This window comes from Carassius gibelio, chromosome B12, assembly GCF_023724105.1.
Source record: "Carassius gibelio isolate Cgi1373 ecotype wild population from Czech Republic chromosome B12, carGib1.2-hapl.c, whole genome shotgun sequence".
In the NCBI taxonomy this organism is placed as follows: domain Eukaryota; kingdom Metazoa; phylum Chordata; class Actinopteri; order Cypriniformes; family Cyprinidae; genus Carassius; species Carassius gibelio.
In genome coordinates, this window is record NC_068407.1 from 2,947,357 (window position 1) to 2,966,231 (window position 18,875).

An 18,875-nucleotide genomic window follows, 5' to 3' on the forward strand; every position below is an offset into this window, starting at 1 on the left:
GTAATTCAGCCCTTTTAAGAAGAATAAAAATGCAACAACCTGGATTTACATGACAGTTTCAGATCAACATTCACAAAAAAAAAAAGAAAGAAAAAGAAACTGTTCTAAAATCACTACTCAATCTTATTGAGACCTTGTGACAACTTGCCCCACGATGAATCAAATGCACTCTTATCAAGTCTCAAATTCTACAACACAACTCCTTGTTTCTGTTTTTGACATTGTACAGTGTTTTATACTGTATACTATTCCAGTAAACATCAATATGGGCACACACACACACACACACACACACACACACACACACACACACACCGCACTATTCTTTGCAGACGCAGCACTGATTCTGGATGATGCAGGGATCTGTTGGATCCTGATGGATGTGTGATGCCAGGGGATGTCCGAGATGCTTTTGCAGAGCTGGAGGCTGAAATCTGCTGGATATTGGATGGTTAAAATTAAACATCCTGCATCAGCTCTGATTCATTCACTTTGATTTAGCATAGGCTTGTTGATGTATTAGTATACAAAGAAAATGTGACAGAGGAATATTCCAGATTCAGAACATAAAGTTAAGTTCTATTACCACATGAATGAAAATAAGTGGGAGTATTATATGCCGAATTCCTGCCAACCATAACGTCATGCTCACAGATGTCGTTGGTGGAAATTATTCATCACAAGTGCTGCTTGGACACATATACCCGGCCGGGTGTGGCAGGAGGACACATGCATGGAAATATTTCAAATCCCTACGACTATGAGCAATAGTAGCCATGCTTGCATCAGAAAAAAACTAATAATAATTACAGCATTTTTAGAGTGGTTGCTGCTTGTGCAGAATTAGTTCTGAGGTATATACATTATTGTGGTTAGAAATATGTTTCTCAGTTGCACTACTGTATTGTCACAGATGTCCCGACCAGCTGCTACTTCAAAACACATTTCATTAGTCTGAGATTGGGGAGTTATTAGGTTACAGAAGGCAGAAAACATCAATGAAACACAGTGCCAAATAAAGTTAACATGAAAGACACGCAGCCCATTCTATGTCTGTAACATTTTGAAGTAAAATAGAATATTATTTTAGTTTTGGTAGAAATTGATACTTTTATTCAGCAAGGATTCATTAAACGGATTAAAGCTTCAGTTTCAAATAAATCCTGTTCTTTTGAACTTTCTAGGAAAAAAACATTCTATAATTTTCCTTTTGAAAAATCTTTCTAGAAAAATTTTTAGAAAAATATTTAGCAGCAAAACCGTTCTCAACTTTGATAACAATAAGACGTTTCTTGAGAAGCAAATCATCATATTGGAAAGATTTCTGAAGGATCATGTGACACTGAAGACTGAAGGAATGATGCTGTAAATTCAGCTTTGATCATAGAAATTAATTACATTTGAAAATATATTAAAATAGTAAACAGTTATTTATATATTTCCACAATAATCCTGTTTTTACTGTATTTTTAATCAAATAAATGCTGCCTCAGTAAGCAAAAGAGACATACAATCATTTCAATTGTATATATATGTGTGTGTGTGTGTGTGTGTGTGTGTGTGTGTGTGTGTGTGTGTGTGTGTGTGTGTGTGTGTGTGTGTGTGTGTGTGTGAATTGAGCAAAACAATAGGATATGCATTTAGAAAATCCATTTTAATGTGAGGTTGTCTTTGAGTTGTGTGACTTTGTGACTTTATCATCAAATCATTTTTAACATTTGAAGCAGTGGACATGATCCTGTAACTCAATGGGCTGAAATACATTTATAGTATCAGCCTCAGCTTGTACAACTGAATTTCTATTAGGGGATCAATAAAATGCATCAATCTCTGTGTCCTTTCACTAAACCCTTTCTGCAGGAATGTGTGTGTGTGTGTGTGTGTGTGTGTGTGTGTTTCTGTTATCTGTGGCCGTCACACTGCATGACCCAGTCACGGCTGTTGCCACTCTTGGTGAACATCAGGACATCAGCGCAGGCGACAGAAGCTGGAACGGCACGTCTCAACAGCACGGTTTAAATGGACAGATGGATGAGAGAGATAGAGGGAGAGATCAATAGAAAGAAAGAGAGCTCAGCAGGGATTCAGAAAAAAAACAAAACAAGAAAAAAACAGGCTTTTCTGGGTGTTTCCAATCTAAGGGACTTTCTCATTCTTTTGACCAATAAGAAATACCAGGGCAAAAAAAAAAAAATAATAAAAAAATAAATAAATCCAAATAATAACACTCAGATGATCTCATTTGCTTTACATAAGTAGCAATTTATGGTGTAGTTTCATTATCATTCATTATGTTCAAACCCATGTGTTTTTTTTTTTTTGTATTATTTATTTTTATTTTTTATGCTTATAAAATTCAGATCACATTCATGGTACTGTTCTTTTGTTGGTTGTGAACTGTGGCTGTATGGAAAAGAGCTTATTAACAAAAATAACAGCGTTTCTGCACATACATAAATAAATAACTTTGTCAGTTAAATGATTTCTTTTTTTTTTTTTAATACACACACGTCAGGAGGACAGACAAAGCATAGAGTGCATGTTGTGTGTGAGTGTGTGTGTGTGTGTGTGTTTGAGTAAGCCTGTAGGAAAACACCTGTTCTGGTTGGACGTGATCCTAAATCCCCCTGGTCTGTGTTTGGGGTGAGGCTGTGCAGGCTTGTGATGTTCATTCTCTGCTGGACAGGAGCTTAGAGCAGATGTTGTGATTCATCAGGCCCTTTGTCATACTATTTGAGAACAACATAGTCTGAATATTTGTAAAGCCTTTAACTCCATTACAGAGTAGAACAGCGCCACCCTGTGCTGATAACATGGAATACCAGGTCAATACATGGAGATTTTCATGCTGTTCACGTGGAGTACATGCATACCTCTCACCACACAGTTTTTGTTCTAATTTGTAAACTGTATTTGTTATAATAGAAATAACGTCTTCTTTTAAAAAAGTAGTATATGATGCAGTATACAGTACAAATCAGTATTCTGTAGGTGCATTTCTTTCTACTTCAAAATTTCTCATTTAAACATGAAACTTGCCATTTCTTCGTAATTCTTTGTGATTTATTTATTTATTCATTTAAATAATAAAAACGTATTATTCTACTTATACATTATTCTATGTATAAGTTGAGAAGTTTAAGTTGAGAAATGATGTATATGGAAAATATATCAATTATGAAATTTTATTTTTAATTTTGTTTTACTCAAAATCTTATTTTTTGCATTACATGCTTATTCAATTCTGTAAGTGGAATTCTGTTACCAAGTCCAAAAAAAAAAAAAATCCCCATTTTGTTTTGAGTAAAAATGTCTAATCAAATGATGAGTCAAGAAGAAATAACTGTAAACTTTGACTGAAAACTGAAATACTAAAAGAACCTGAAATTGATTATGCAGCATATTTGTGCAAAATTCTACCAAAAGTCATACGTAATAGCATGCAATTCTGATACATTCCATGTCCAGGAAATAGAAAGGCACAGTTGCAGAAAACAGAATAATTAGATATGAGAATAACAAAACCGAATGCAACTGGTGCTGGGCATGGGGGAATTGGAAATAAAGAATGAATATTGAGAGAGAATATTCAGAGAAAGATAATGGATGAAAAGAAGGAAAGACACAATACTCATTATTTTGTCTCTCAGTTCATTTGGGCCTGTCAGTTTGACTGTCATAACATGCTATGTAATTATAACTGTCGGCTGCAGGACGCAATTAGAGCTGTGTCCAATAGTTCTGAATTACGCAGAGATAATAACCTGCTCTCTCTCTCTCTCTTTCTCTCTCTCTCTCTCTCTCTAACACACACACACACACACACACACACACCAATGGGTCATAACTATGAACCGAATCAGCTCTGAGATTAATAACATCACAATAACTATACATAATGGAGAAAGTTTATAGAATTAAGAATATAAAAAATCTTGAATTATTTACCTGCACATTATTATATTATAACCTTTTGTATTTAGTGCATTAAAATGTATTTTACCTATTCCAATCTGACCAATCTAGGGTAGATCAGGGTAACAATTGTTAACTAAAACTAAAACAATAAAAGATTACTTAAACTAATCAAATTAAACCTGAACCTAAAAAGTCAACTTATTTTATTTCAGATGTCATTTTTGTATTTCTGTGCATTAATAAAAAAATTACGAAACAAATAAAAATGACAAAAATAAATTACTAACTTTAAAATGAAAAGTATTAACAAAACTATATAATTAATGATGCAAAAATATCACATTATTTATAAATTTTTCGCCTAATTATACATTTTATATAAAAAATAATAAGTCATTTCATGTTATATATTATAAATATTTAAGAATATTTAATTTTACATAATTACATGTTTGAATGACTATGCATGCATTTTTTCCTGTAAACACATCACAGGAATATATTATCTGTCAAAAACAAACTGCAGTAGCATGTTAAAACAGGCATTAGTCTTATAAGACATGTGACTGCTGGTTCCTGGAAACTCGAGAGCAAAGGGAAGATGTAAAAATGTTTGGATGTGATGGTGTATGAATTTCAAATGGATGATAAATATACATCACATTCAGTCTCTGTCGTGTCCACACCTGTCACACATGAGTGATGACTAATACATCCCGTTACCATAGTTACCCCCCCCCCCCCATCATTAAGTGGGAGTTAAGGTACCGTGACGGGATTGAACAAACTCATTGTTGTCATTTAGGAATTATAATCAGCACAAAGCTATAGATTATCCCTGCTGCTAATATGTGGGCAGCTGTTAACATGGCCAAACAAAAGAGAAGAAGAAAAGGTACAAAAGCTGTCACTTAGGAGGTATATTTTTTTAAAAGGTGTGAATATGCACCAGTTAGATACCATGTATTCTTTAGGTATTAATATGTTCCTTTAAGGTACTGATATGCATCTTTTAGGGGTACATAATGTACAAAAGAGTACTATTTAAAATGGTACCACCCCAGTGAAAGCTTTTGGACCTTTTTTTCTGACAGTGTGAAATTAAAATTTAGACAAAAGTCATTTCAAACGTGTTAGCTGTCTTATTGTCTGTGAAATCCAACAGGAGTAATTTTTAAAGAATCATTAACTGAACAACTGTTTACAGTGCATGACAAATACACACCTTAACTGACAAAATAATAGAAATTGCACATGACTCATGCAATATTCTATGTGTCTTCTGGAGGCATGATAACTTTAAATGAGGAACAAACTTTAATTTGATTCAATTTAAGTAAATTTAACCAATATATCTAGCATTAGATCACTTGCTCAGCAATGGATTATCTGCAGTGAATGGGTGCCATCAGGCTGAGAGTCCAAACAGCTGATGAAAACATCACAATAATCCACAAGTAATCCACACAACTTCGGAAGCAAAAAAAGACAAAAAAAAAAGTGCTTTCTGCAGTGGAAAAAGTCATCTTGTCTGAATTAGGAGAGAAATATGCACAGATCAAGCAGTGTTTGTGAAAACAGTTCTAAACAAATATGTCAGTGGGTTTTGATGCCGTTATTATGGACTATGGACTTTGGATTTGTTTCTTACAAACACACAACTTTTTACTTCACAAGACATTAATTAATGGACTGAAGTCATGTGGGTTGGTTGTGGATTATTGTGATGTTTTTATCAGCTATTCTTACGGCACCCATTCACTGCAGAGGCTCTAATGGTGTGTAAGTAATATAATATATAACAAACTCATCTACAAATTTGGCCTTTATTATTATTCCTATAAAGCATTTCCACCAAAATGACATGCAATGCTCAGAGTTGTTGCAGTAAAACCATGGCTAAATGTTCATAAGCATTGTTTTAACATTTTAGAAAGAACTGGATGGGCCACTTATCTTTATAAATTAAAACAAATCATGTTTGTTTTACAAAGTTCAACAAAAAAATGTTTCATGTTACAACACAAATAAACTTCCCATCTTCCCAAGTTCTCTTCATGTTCCACCTTCATAAGTAATTACAGTAAGTCCAGGTCACTGTGAACTTGAAGTAAATGACAGATGTTTCTTGGCAACTGAAACATATTGTATGGTGTTGCACAAATGCCTTTAGACTTCAGCACAAGTTACTATAGCAACGGCTGCTATTTCATTTGCAAGGTTTTGTGTTAGCATTTTCCTGTTGCTTTCAATATACTGAAGGTTAATTGTTTGATCCCAGCAGGCTGTGTCTGTGCAAACGGATCAAACTCGCCCACTTTCCTCTGGTCCTCAGAAGCGACACAGAATGCAAAACTAATATAAAATATGTCTGCAATGCACCACTGCCATCATACTTCTGGGAATATCTGGTGTGTTTGTGTTGATGCACTCTGGGCCTTTTCCGGGTGAGAAACTGTGTTTAATTAAATGTGACGTTTGCATGGAACAGCATTTTTCCATGGATCAATTTGCCATCTAATTCCCATGAATGAGTCAATATAACTAGGATCAAACCGACTTAATCAAGATAATATGAAAATTAACATGCAATACATTTTTGAACCACTAAGTGGCGCTTTAGCACATCAATAATAAATACTCTATTATAGTAGTAAGAAATGAAACATTTTCGAAAACATACTAAAACATTTTGACATAAAAATGTCCAGAACACATAATATAATATAATTATATGATAATATAATATAATATAATATATAATAATACTATCATTTAAATCTATAGTTTAATTTTCTTTTTGTTCAAAATATTACAGTAGAGAAAAAGAATAATAATTGAAATATATACAATAATTGGATAAAAAAAGTTTGAACTAAAAATGTCCAGAAAATACTGTTTATATATAATATAATATAATATAATATAATATAATATAATATAATATAATATAATATAATATAATATAATATAATATAATATAATATAATACATCTTATTTAAATAAATGTTGCATTTTCTTTGTGCAAAGTATTAGTATATATAAGTATTCGATTTATTAAAATAATAAAAATATATTTATTTCTTATGATTTATGATTTGGGGGCTAAATATGAAATATAATTATATTTCCTTAAGCAAAATGCGGCCTTTTTTGGGGACCATTGAGACTCTTTTTTATTTACTTTTTCCATTCATACATATGTAAACGTGTGCTGGTGGATTGTTTTAATGTATGAAGATTTTTTTTAAATCAGTTAAAATGTACTTTAAAATAGCATAAATAAAAAGCAGCATAATAAATATTTTGATAATGTGTTTTTGAGCTATTAAAAGACCTCAGGGTCTCTCAGACTCAAACAGGACATGGACTAGCTGGATAGCAGCTATAAACAGACTGCAATGATGTCAGAGTAACATAACGTAAACTGAGGCACATTCATAGACTGAATGAGTGTCTGTACAGTAAAGAACAAGATTTAGAGTTGTCATTCGTTATCACTCTTTCTGCTTTATTTCATCTCTGTATGCCTCATCATCATGACTCCATGCTTTTTCTCACCGTCTTTTCACACTCCCAGGCGAAACATCTGTGCTGTGAAAAATATTATTTAATAACTTACAAAGCCAGCTTACATAAGATTTAAAGATGTCCTGGCAAGAGCAGAGCACACTTGAGAAGTGAGAATTCATTTGGATAGCACTCAGCTTCACAGCGTTATATGCATGTGTTACATGGCACTTGAATGAGCTGCAAGTGATGAACTCTAACTAAAAAGAGGCAAACGTCTAATAACACAAAACAGATAATGAGAGATTTGAAAACGTTTTTGATGGAAAACCAAAATATTGTACATGCAGTACACATAATACTGCAGAAACAAGAAATTCAGTCTTAGAAGAGAGGAAAAACAGGAAGAAAGAGAACAGCTGCAGATCAAGTGTTTCTCAAGCCCACTGGCTCCAGCTTTGGTGTCTGGAATCAACACAAGCATCATATTCCATCTGAAGTTCCTTTATTATCCAATATGAGAATGATAATACTACTAAATCAAAGCATGAAAGCAATAAACACGTCTGGAACAGAACAAAGCATGAAATATGATGATCTGGGACCTCTTTTGACTTCACGCTGAATATTTGCAGACATAATTTGTTTTGAGTGTTAATTCAGTTTAAGAATGTCATTTAACTTTCAGTCTAAAGCATAAGAAATAACAAAAATGTTACACTTTCTATTGTACAATTACAGTATATGTATCTTATTTATTTAAGTTTGTCTGCAGACGTAGTTTCAAGCATAATCATTTACCTCTAAATGATGAAAAACAATTGTAATCAACTTGCAGTGTCTCTGAAATAAACAGTGTTGCGTGTGAGCATGTTCTGCGATGTAAAAACATGGCACGTGTTCCTGTGGACCGACTAGTTTGGGTGAGTAAACAGACGGACGACTGGGATTAGAGTCAACACTAAAGATCTGAGCTAAACCTCATCTTAAACCTGTGTTGCTTTTCTCAATGTGGTGGCGTATAATAAAAGGTTGGAAGCTTTGTTTGAGGATTTTGTATTTGGAAATATATATATATTTTTTAAAATACCTCATAATTCATTCACTATAAAAATTCAACTCAAAGTAAACATTAAAAGTATAATCAGCTTGGTTGTAAAAGTCGTTTAGTAAACCTAAACTACATTAAACCGACTAAAAAAAATCAAGTTGATTTCATATAACAATATATTTTTGTTAAAATAATGTAACACCATAAGATCAATTCATAAAATACATAAATACAATAATAAATGCAGAAATCTAAGACAATAAATAGCCTTTGCTCTCAAAACGAGTCAATCCTTTCTAATGCACTGACTAGCAGCAAAGCTGAAGTGTGTTATGAAAAAAGAAGAAAAATAAATCTGTTACACAACAGTTTTCATGGTGTTAGTGTTTGTGAAGTCTGCTAAAGATTATCTGTCAATACAAAAGCCTATGATAAACACGACCTACAGGGGGCACTAAAGGCTTGCCCCATCTTACATGTTATCCTGTATCAAAATCCCTTATAGTAATGTATAAGTAATCATATAGCTTCAGCCAAAATTATGTGCTTTTCAATAACGATGAAATTATTCTTAAAATGTCTTACTCTAATTGTAATGATTTTACAGGAGTAACAAATACAGTCTAATAGTGTCAGTATAAGTCATATAGAAGCTCAGTGTTGTGATATGCTCAATGTAAATGTGAGAACAGACTGGGGTGCTGATGATAATCCGTGAGCAAACACACCTCATGTGCTCAGAGGGGTAAAGGATCGCGTGACGGGGGGCTTGTGTTAATTCAGCGTCCTGCTGTGCTCAGGGGTGGAGGATAAATCTAATACTCATCTGATCTGACTGTGGGGTTTAGAGGCCTGTAATGGAGCTAATAATACTAAAGCAGAAGATGTGGATGTACTACTCTTACTTTTTTGTATTGGGTTATTAATGCTAAAACTAAAACAGTTACAATAATAATAATAATAATAATAATAATAATAATAATAATAATAATTAAATACAAAAACACAACAAAATCACAAAATGGAAAATATAAAAATAAAACCTAATTCAAAATATTAATAAAAAACTATCATGGTATTTCAGTGATACTAAAATAACACTGGTATGTGTACAGAATGCAAATTTAATATGAATATCTGGATTGCATGCAACATTTGCCAAGTGTGCACACTGTAAAGAATATTACATCAGAAAATGCAATGCACTCAATTCAGCTTTCCATTTCCAGTCCTAATATAGTTTACTATTCAACACTATACTGTATACTGTAAAAAGCATGAGGAAAAGTATGCTCTCTCATTATGCAATGATTTCAAACTGTATATGCCACATTTGTCACATGATCTCAATACATGGCATATTCAATTTAGTAAATGATGTGTAGTTATTCCACATAAAAGTGTAAGAATATGCGGTGTGCATAGAATAAGAATAGTATGCTGGTATGTTATTCCAAACAGTCTGTGTGTGTGTGTTTGTCCAATAGGGAACCCCAGTCACAGTGCATTAGTCTCACAGGTGCAGCTCATTAAATATAATTAACACACACACACACACACACACACACACACTTACAGTTCAGGAGTGTTTGGTCTGATGAGTGAAGATGGATGTGGGTGTAGGTTTAAAGCAATAAATACACATCGTTTATTGAGTGTATCGGTGTTAGTGTGTGTGGGAGTGAAAAAACAAAGCCTTTGTGACAAAGCCCTAAAAATAGATGAGAAAGACTGCAGGAGCTAAACAAACCCACTCCAACATCCATCTATACTAAACACAAACACACGTTTGTTTTTGTGAAACATTTTTGTGACATCCAATAGGCGTAATGGTTTCTATTCTGTACAAACTGTATATTCTATGGCCCTGCACCAACCCTACCCCTAACCCTCACAGGAAACTTTGTGCATTTTTACTTTCTCAAAAAAAAAAACTCATTCTGTCTGATTTATAAGCGTTTTGAAATATGGGGACATGGGTTATGTCCTCATAAGTCACCCTCTCCTTGTCATACCTGTGTCATACCCATGTCATTATACAGAGTTGTGTCCTGATATGTCACAAAAACAAGAGCACACACACACGCACACACACACACACACACACTGTCCCTCATGTTCTCTCTCTCTCTCTCTCTCAATAGTTCACTTAAAGGAATCACTCGTATTATTGGTTTACAGCCGTCCCACTGGATTGAGCTATTGATCTGAAGAGAAGTTTGCAGCTCAAACACAATTTGAGAAGATTAACAGCTTAACATACTTCAGCTACAAAACAAAGAAAGCAACAGAAAGAACTAGGCACAAATGTTGGCTTGACAAAGACTTGCCTTGGAAGTGTTAAAACAATCTGATGTTTAAAGCGGTTAAAGCCTTACTTGGTTGTTTTTGTGGCTCTTGCACATTTTATATTTATATTTTACTAATATATAATAGTAATATATATTACTGCTGATTTGCATCCAAAATAAAGTTTTTTTTTGTCACAATATGTGTGCGTACACACACATACAGCATATATTGTGAAAGTATTCATGTGCCTGCATGTATATATCTATATTCAAATAAATTATATCATATTTAAATATTTAAATAATACATGCATGTGTGTGTGTATACATACATAATAAACATACACAGCAAAGCCTATGTTATGTAAACAAAAGCTTTTATTTCGGATGCGATTAATAGCAATTGACATATAATGACAAAATAAATGACCTCACCTACAGACAGTGAGAAATTTGGTGGATATAGGTTGATAACAATAATCAAATTTAGGTTAACGGTAACAGAATGTTGTCAAGACAGCGTAATATATACTTGTTCATCCCTCGTTGTGTGTGAAAAACAAGCTGGAATCTACAGCTCTTCTGAACCTGATTAAAGTCCAAGGTTTCTTCTCCTTCTTTTCCGAACAATAATGCAGAAAGAATGTGGCGATCTATCAGACCAGCCAATTACTGTCATTATCCTGAAGCTCTACTTCAGAAGCACACTACACATCGACCACCGCATCGATCAGACGGACATGCTCGCTTGGAAAACGACTCTGAAAGATTTAGACTCCCTGCTCTGAGAATCTTAAACAAAAAAAGAAGTATGAAGAGAAAGACAACAAATCTTGAATTTAACGTGAAGCTCGTGTCATGCATGAACAAAGTTGAGAAGTTACTAATGGAAGTGCATAGACAGATAGACAGAAAGAAAGACAGATATATAAAGATAAATGATAGACAGATCCTTAGTAACTCCCTGGCAACCACCCACAACACTCTTGCATCATGGCAGCAAGTTTGTCTCTTTAATCTGAGTCTGAAAGAGACTCTTTGTTTCATGAATCCACTTTTAACTGAAACGGAGAGTTGAGGGCATCTCCTCCAGTTCGTCTGCATCTCTCTCTCTCTCTCTCTTTCTCTCCGGGCGGATGAGTGTTAGGCAGGTGCATCAGACACAAGGCCTCTGTTGTGAGCCCTCTCACTGATCTGTCTATCCTCTCCTCTCAGTCACTATCTATCCTCTCCTCTGTCTTTCCTTCAATCTCTTTGAACAGGTGCACACAAATCCTCTCCCCGGCAGCCAAAACACACCCTGTGCCAAACATCTCAGACACCCAAAAAAAAAAAAAAAGGAAAACAAAAAATGTTGCAATTTCCAGTTTCCCAGACTTCTGTCCAGAGGTTTCTCACCACGCACACACACACACACACACACACTGCTGGAAACTTGCTTTGCTCTCACAATGCATTAAAGAAATAGAATATTTTATATTATTCACTGCTAAAAGTTAAACTGTTTCCAGTTAAAGTAAAAAAAAATAAAAAATAAAAAGAAAGTAATTTTTTTTTATTTCAAAGAAAAGAAAATATAAATATTACATGAATAAATTAAAATAAAATGTTTTTCCTTGGAAATTAACAGAAATAAAAACTACAAAAATTACTAAATCTATCAATCCATCCATCTTTCTCTGACTACAATGAGTCGATGCTTACTGTTTTTCTAATATTTTTCTCCACCGTTGAAACAAGCTCCCATATTGAACAGTATCACACAATAGACCTGTCACTTAGCCTATTGACAGGAGGTCATCTTCACCAATCACACTTCATCCCTCCTGTCACCTGACTCCAAGCCTAACGATCACCTTGGAAGGAAGCAGCCGTTGGCACGGGGTCTTCTTCAGGAGTAATGTGCTGTGACTGCTGCAGTACGGCTCTATTAGAGAATAATCAAACTGCCATTTTGAATGGGCATTGATGAATAGCTCATACTCCAGCGTCTAATCAATCATTCCACACCACAGCGCCGTCTGAAGACAGCAGACAAATTGGATGATGTGCCTTAGCCTGAAAACAATTGATGAATTTCACAGCATTTCTTTGTTTTTTTGATTTCGCATCAAGGCAGCTTCAGTCTCATCTTTCTCCGGCTCTGATCTTCACAGCGTCTCTGTTGTTGTGATGAGTCACTGGTCTTGACAAAGGCACTACACAAATCAAACAACTTTCTCATCTGCTCGGATAAAACGAGACGACATACTGCCCTGCATGTTTATTAGGAGTCTCTCTGACGTTAATGAAGGACGCGTTTTGAAGCCATGAAAAGTCCATACGCATAAATTCACCACCTTCATGTTTTCACTGGTTTATAATGCAATGAAGTCAGAGCTTGTGCAAACTGAATACTGTGATTATGTTAATGCAATCATGCTTATAATCAGAGTAACCTGAAAACAGTACTGCGGTATAACCATAGCAACAGAGGTCTTTTGTGAGTGCCTCTCGTTTTCTCCTGGGAAATGACAGAAAGGTCAAATCATTTTTCTCACCCTTCAATCAACTGAAATTACTCGGCAAGTGAGAATATCACAAATACACAGCGGGATTCTCAACTGCCACAATTTAATTTTAGGTTATAGCATCTAGGCAACACACTTGCAGGCTGTGTTCAGACACCTAGTGAGCTGCCTACGCAGGCAGCATTTTAGGGTGCACACCTAAATCAAAGTGTGAAAATTCCCTTCTCTCACAAAAATAAAGGTTCCATAAACAATGCCATATATTAGAAGAACCATTTTTGTTTCCCCAAAGAATCTAATAAAACATTTTATTTGCCTAATATTTGTGTATTATGCAAATTTATGATCATAGCAAATGTCAAACTCTATTCAAATGCAACTGAGTTGAATGAAACATAGCATTCCAAATCAGAGCTGTTTAGGATTCAGTCTAAGAAGGCACACAGGATTTGGAACAAAGCCTCATGCACTTTACGTATCACTGGGTTTTTGCAGTGATGCCATTAAAGAACCATTTTGGGTTCTGTAAATAAACTTACATTGAACTGTTCTTAAAATAACTACTTTTTAAATAATTTAATATCTGAAAAATGATAAATAACCTTATGTGCAATTGAAAGATTCCGCTGATGTTCAAGGCTCTTCACGGAACCTTTAAAAGACAATTAAGAACTTTTATTTTTAAGAGTTTGCTGTACAGAAATAGCTGTAAATACATACGTAAATTCCCACAAATTCTTCAAAGAATCAATAACAAATAAGAGAATCAATGAAAAGCAAATGAATTCATGTGGCTTTCATATGGTTTTGGAAATTTCATGCAAGATTCAACTAAGCTTTGAACACACGTGTGCACAGATCTCAGTCATCACTTTCAAAAAGCTTTGATGTACCTTGATGTACATTCATGGGTTTAAAACTCTTTCCGGTTTTTAGTTCACCAGTTACCTGGCAGCAGAGCGGCTTCCTGCACATTCACTGACCTTGATTTCATGGATAAAAGTTTTTCAAATATTAATACTTTAAAGCCAAACTGCTTCTATCATTAAATAAAATAATAATAAAATAAATAAATAAATAAATAATAATAATAATAATAAGGGTTTGCAAACTTAGAAAATCTATCTATCATCCATATATATACATACAGTATTGTTCAAAATAATAGCAGTACAATGTGACTAACCAGAATAATCAAGGTTTTTAGTATATTTTTTATTGCTACGTGCCAAACAAGTTACCAGTAGGTTCAGTAGATTGTCAGAAAACAAACAAGACCCAGCATTCATGATATGCACGCTCTTAAGGCTGTGCAATTGGGCAATTAGTTGAAAGGGGTGTGTTCAAAAAAATAGCAGTGTCTACCTTTGAATGTACAAACTCAAAACTATTTTGTACAAACATTTTTTTTTTCTGGGATTTAGCAATCCTGTGAATCACTAAACTAATATTTAGTTGTATGACCACAGTTTTTTAAAACTGCTTGACATCTGTGTGGCATGGAGTCAACCAACTTGTGGCACCTCTCAGCTGTTATTCCACTCCATGATTCTTTAACAACATTCCACAATTCATTCACATTTCTTGGTTTTGCTTCAGAAACATCATTTCTGATATCACCCCACAAGTTCTCAATTGGATTAAGGTCTGGAGATTGGGCTGGCCACTCCATAACATTAATTTTGTTGGTTTGGAACCAAGACTTTGCCCGTTTACTAGTGTGTTTTGGGTCATTGTCTTGTTGAAACAACCATTTCAAGGGCATGTTCTCTTCAGCATAGGGCAACATGACCTCTTCAAGTATTTTAACATATGCAAACTGATCCATGATCCCTGGTATGCGATAAATAGGCCCAACACCATAGTAGGAGAAACATGCCCATATCATGATGCTTGCACCTCCATGCTTCACTGTCTTCACTGTGTACTGTGGCTTGAATTCAGAGTTTGGGGGTCGTCTCACAAAGTGCCTGTGGCCCTTGGACCCAAAAAGAACAATTTTACTCTCATCAGTCCACAAAATGTTCCTCCATTTCTCTTTAGGCCAGTTGATGTGTTCTTTGGCAAATTGTAACCTCTTCTGCACATGCCTTTTTTTTAACAGAGGGACTTTGCGGGGGATTCTTGAAAATAGATTAGCTTCACACAGACGTCTTCTAACTGTCACAGTACTTACAGGTAACTCCAGACTGTCTTTGATCATCCTGGAGGTGATCATTGGCTGAGCCTTTGCCATTCTGGTTATTCTTCTATCCATTTTGATGGTTGTCTTCCGTTTTCTTCCACGTCTCTCTGGTTTTGCTCTCCATTTTAAGGCATTGGAGATTATTTTAGCTGAACAGCCTATCATGTTTTGCACCTCTTTATAGGTTTTCCCCTCTCTAATCAACTTTTTAATCAAAGTACGCTGTTCTTCTGAACAATGTCTTGAACGACCCATTTTCCTCAGCTTTCAAATGCATGTTCAACAAGTGTTGGCTTCATCCTTAAATAGGGGCCACCTGATTCACACCGGTTTCTTCACAAAATTGATGACCTCAGTGATTGAATGCCACACTGCTATTTTTTTGAACACACCCCTTTCAACTAATTGCCCAATTGCACAGCCTTAAGAGCGTGCATATCATGAATGCTGGGTCTCGTTTGTTTTCTGAGAATCTACTGAACCTACTGGTAACTTGTTTGCCACGTAGCAATAAAAAAATATACGAAAAACCTTGATTATTCTGGTTAGTCACATTGTACTGCTATTATTTTGAACAATACTGTATATATAATAATAATAATTATTATTATTATTTAGGATGTTACAAAATATTTCTATTTTAAATAAATACTGTTCTTTCACATTTTCAATTCATCAAAATAACAGTTTCTTGAGCACCAATCAGCATATTAGAATGATTTCCAAAGGAGCACGTGACACTAAAGACTGGAGTAACAATGCTAAAAATCCAGCTTTGCCATTACAGAAAAAAAAGTTAATAAAATACCCTTTAAAATATCTGAAATTACAAAGCATTTAATTAAAATAGTGTTTCACAGTGTAACTGTTTTCTTTCAAAAACATTCAAAATTCAATAAAGAAACATTCCAAAAATAAATTAATGAGTTAAAAAGAGTTTTAGGTGGTAGTGTATGCTGTATCTAAAATATAGAACAGCTCTAGTCGAGCCATTTTCACATCACCGCTTCCAGGAACCAGCCTTACAGTGAAAACTGATGAGCTGTGGCTTTTTCTTAGAACCCAAACGATAACAAACACTACATCTCTCTCTCCAGAAGGAAATACTTATTAAAAACCTCTTGTTCTGTTCAACCAGACCTCTGTTTCTCCTTGAAGCCCAACACACACACACACCACTTTGCATCTTTGATCCTGGCCTCTTGTTGGCTCATCACGTTTTCCTCCTCGGATCAAAGCGCACGTTGAGAGACTTGGACAGAGTCCATCGCACACAAGCAGTCAATAAGCATTTCCAGCACTTACTCCTCCGCTCTGCCAGAAGACGACACCGGAGTCCTCCGGAATATTCACCTTTAACTATCTCTGTCAAATCAGGACGAGTTCTCACCACTGATCTATATATATATAACTATATTCTATGTTATAGATCAGTGGTTCTCACTCTAATAAAATCTGCTCATGACCAATGTTAGCAGGATTTTATTATGGAGTTGCTTTTCCTGTACTATAATAGGATTATTAAAGACCCATTCACCAAGAACAATAACTAGGACGAGCCGTTGAATTATTAGAAAATAATGCACACCCGAGGTGACGATGCGGCCACAACAAGAAGCTAAGTCATTTTTATCCAATGATCTGCTATATTTATATATATTACTGTCTATATATTACACCACACACAGAATATTTCCATGTTATTTATGACCGTATCTTAGGTATATCATACTTGCAGGGATATTTCAGAAAACTTAGTGGAGCAACCTCATCTCAGGATGGAGGACAACATGTCCAGTTGTCCATCATCAGCAATGTGCACAGAGCTTCAGACTATTTCACTCTCTCCTTCATCCTGACATTCATACTCACCAATCAACCACATCTGAGCAATGAAAAATAAAGTCTAAAGCTGCAGAGCATCATTAAACCTCAACCTAAACACTCAAACGATTTTTAAATATGTTACTATGGTAACAGGCGACTTCAGTTTTCTCAGCTGAGGTCGATGAAAACAATATTTGGCTTTCTGGCACGCAGGGAGATGATTTGGCATTCATATTGAAATTCAGCCTGCTAGATCTCTGAAAAAAAAAAAAAAAAAAAAAAAAAATATATATATATATATATATATATATATATATATATATATATATATATATATCTATACACAGCAGAACAGAGTAAGAGATGGAATGCAGAAAATGCAGCAAGAGCTGACAGATTGCAGTGTGTACAATGTTTTCCTCACAAGATGAAAATCAATCCCCTACTGCGTTCATACACATTCCAGACATTAGATTTATAAGAGGACTGTCCTCAGTTTCTCTAGCCGCGAGGTCACATATAGAGATTATTTCAAATAGAACACAGAATGCCATTCACAAACCCATTCATGACACACTGGAGCTATTTCTGACATAAACAGGATGTTCAACCTGAAACTGAATGAGACTGGATTTTATTAATTAGGAGTTGATATGAAAAAAAAAAAATGAAAGGGGAAGTTGACCTCTGTATAGTTTAGCTTTCATAGGGGTATATTTGTCATATCGACTTCACCTGCCACAAAAGATAGTCAGAAGAAAAGGGAAACTGAAAATGTAATTGCAATGGAGGAAATTTAATGCATGAACTTTGTCAATTCTAACGTTTCACAGTTTGCGAAGCACACATCCTTGCACCGTGATCCGGTCTTGTGGCATGTGTGTAAACTGGGAATATCGAAGATCTTTAAATGTGCAAACACTGGAACCATCAGTCTGAGAACATTACAGATTTAATCATTTCAATTAAAGTGCTGCAAAACAAACTATTCTTCCTAAAATCTTTGGCAACCATTTTTGTGAATGTATTGTTTATTTTAAATTATTAAAACCAGGGATATTATATAGGGATACTTCTATAGTACACTCAATTTCTTGTAAAGCTTGTATTTTTGTTTTAAGAATTTATATGAATGTTTAATTCATGGTGCTTAGTATTAGAAGCGGTCACGTTTGTCTAACAGGGCTTCTGTTACAGCATCATTTCCTTTGGAAAATCATTTTGAGTTTTAAATAAAAAAAAACATCTGCAAACAATGTACAGGCCTAATATCTAGATGACGCGAGGAACATCCTATTACTCAGAAATCTTGCTTATTTTTAACCCAACACCAAGATTTAAAATCTGACAGATTTAGAGTATTCTTTATAAATCTTTAGAGAATCTCTTAACACCAAAAATAAAATAAATAAAGACATGAAAAAAGGGCTACATGTATATCATTATTAAATACATATATGGTTTAGATTAATTTTGAGAAATCTCTATTGCGCACCCAGGCTGCATTCATTTGATAGATACAGTAAAACAATTTATACTGTGAAACGTTTGTTTTAATATGTAATTGAGTTCTGAGATGCAA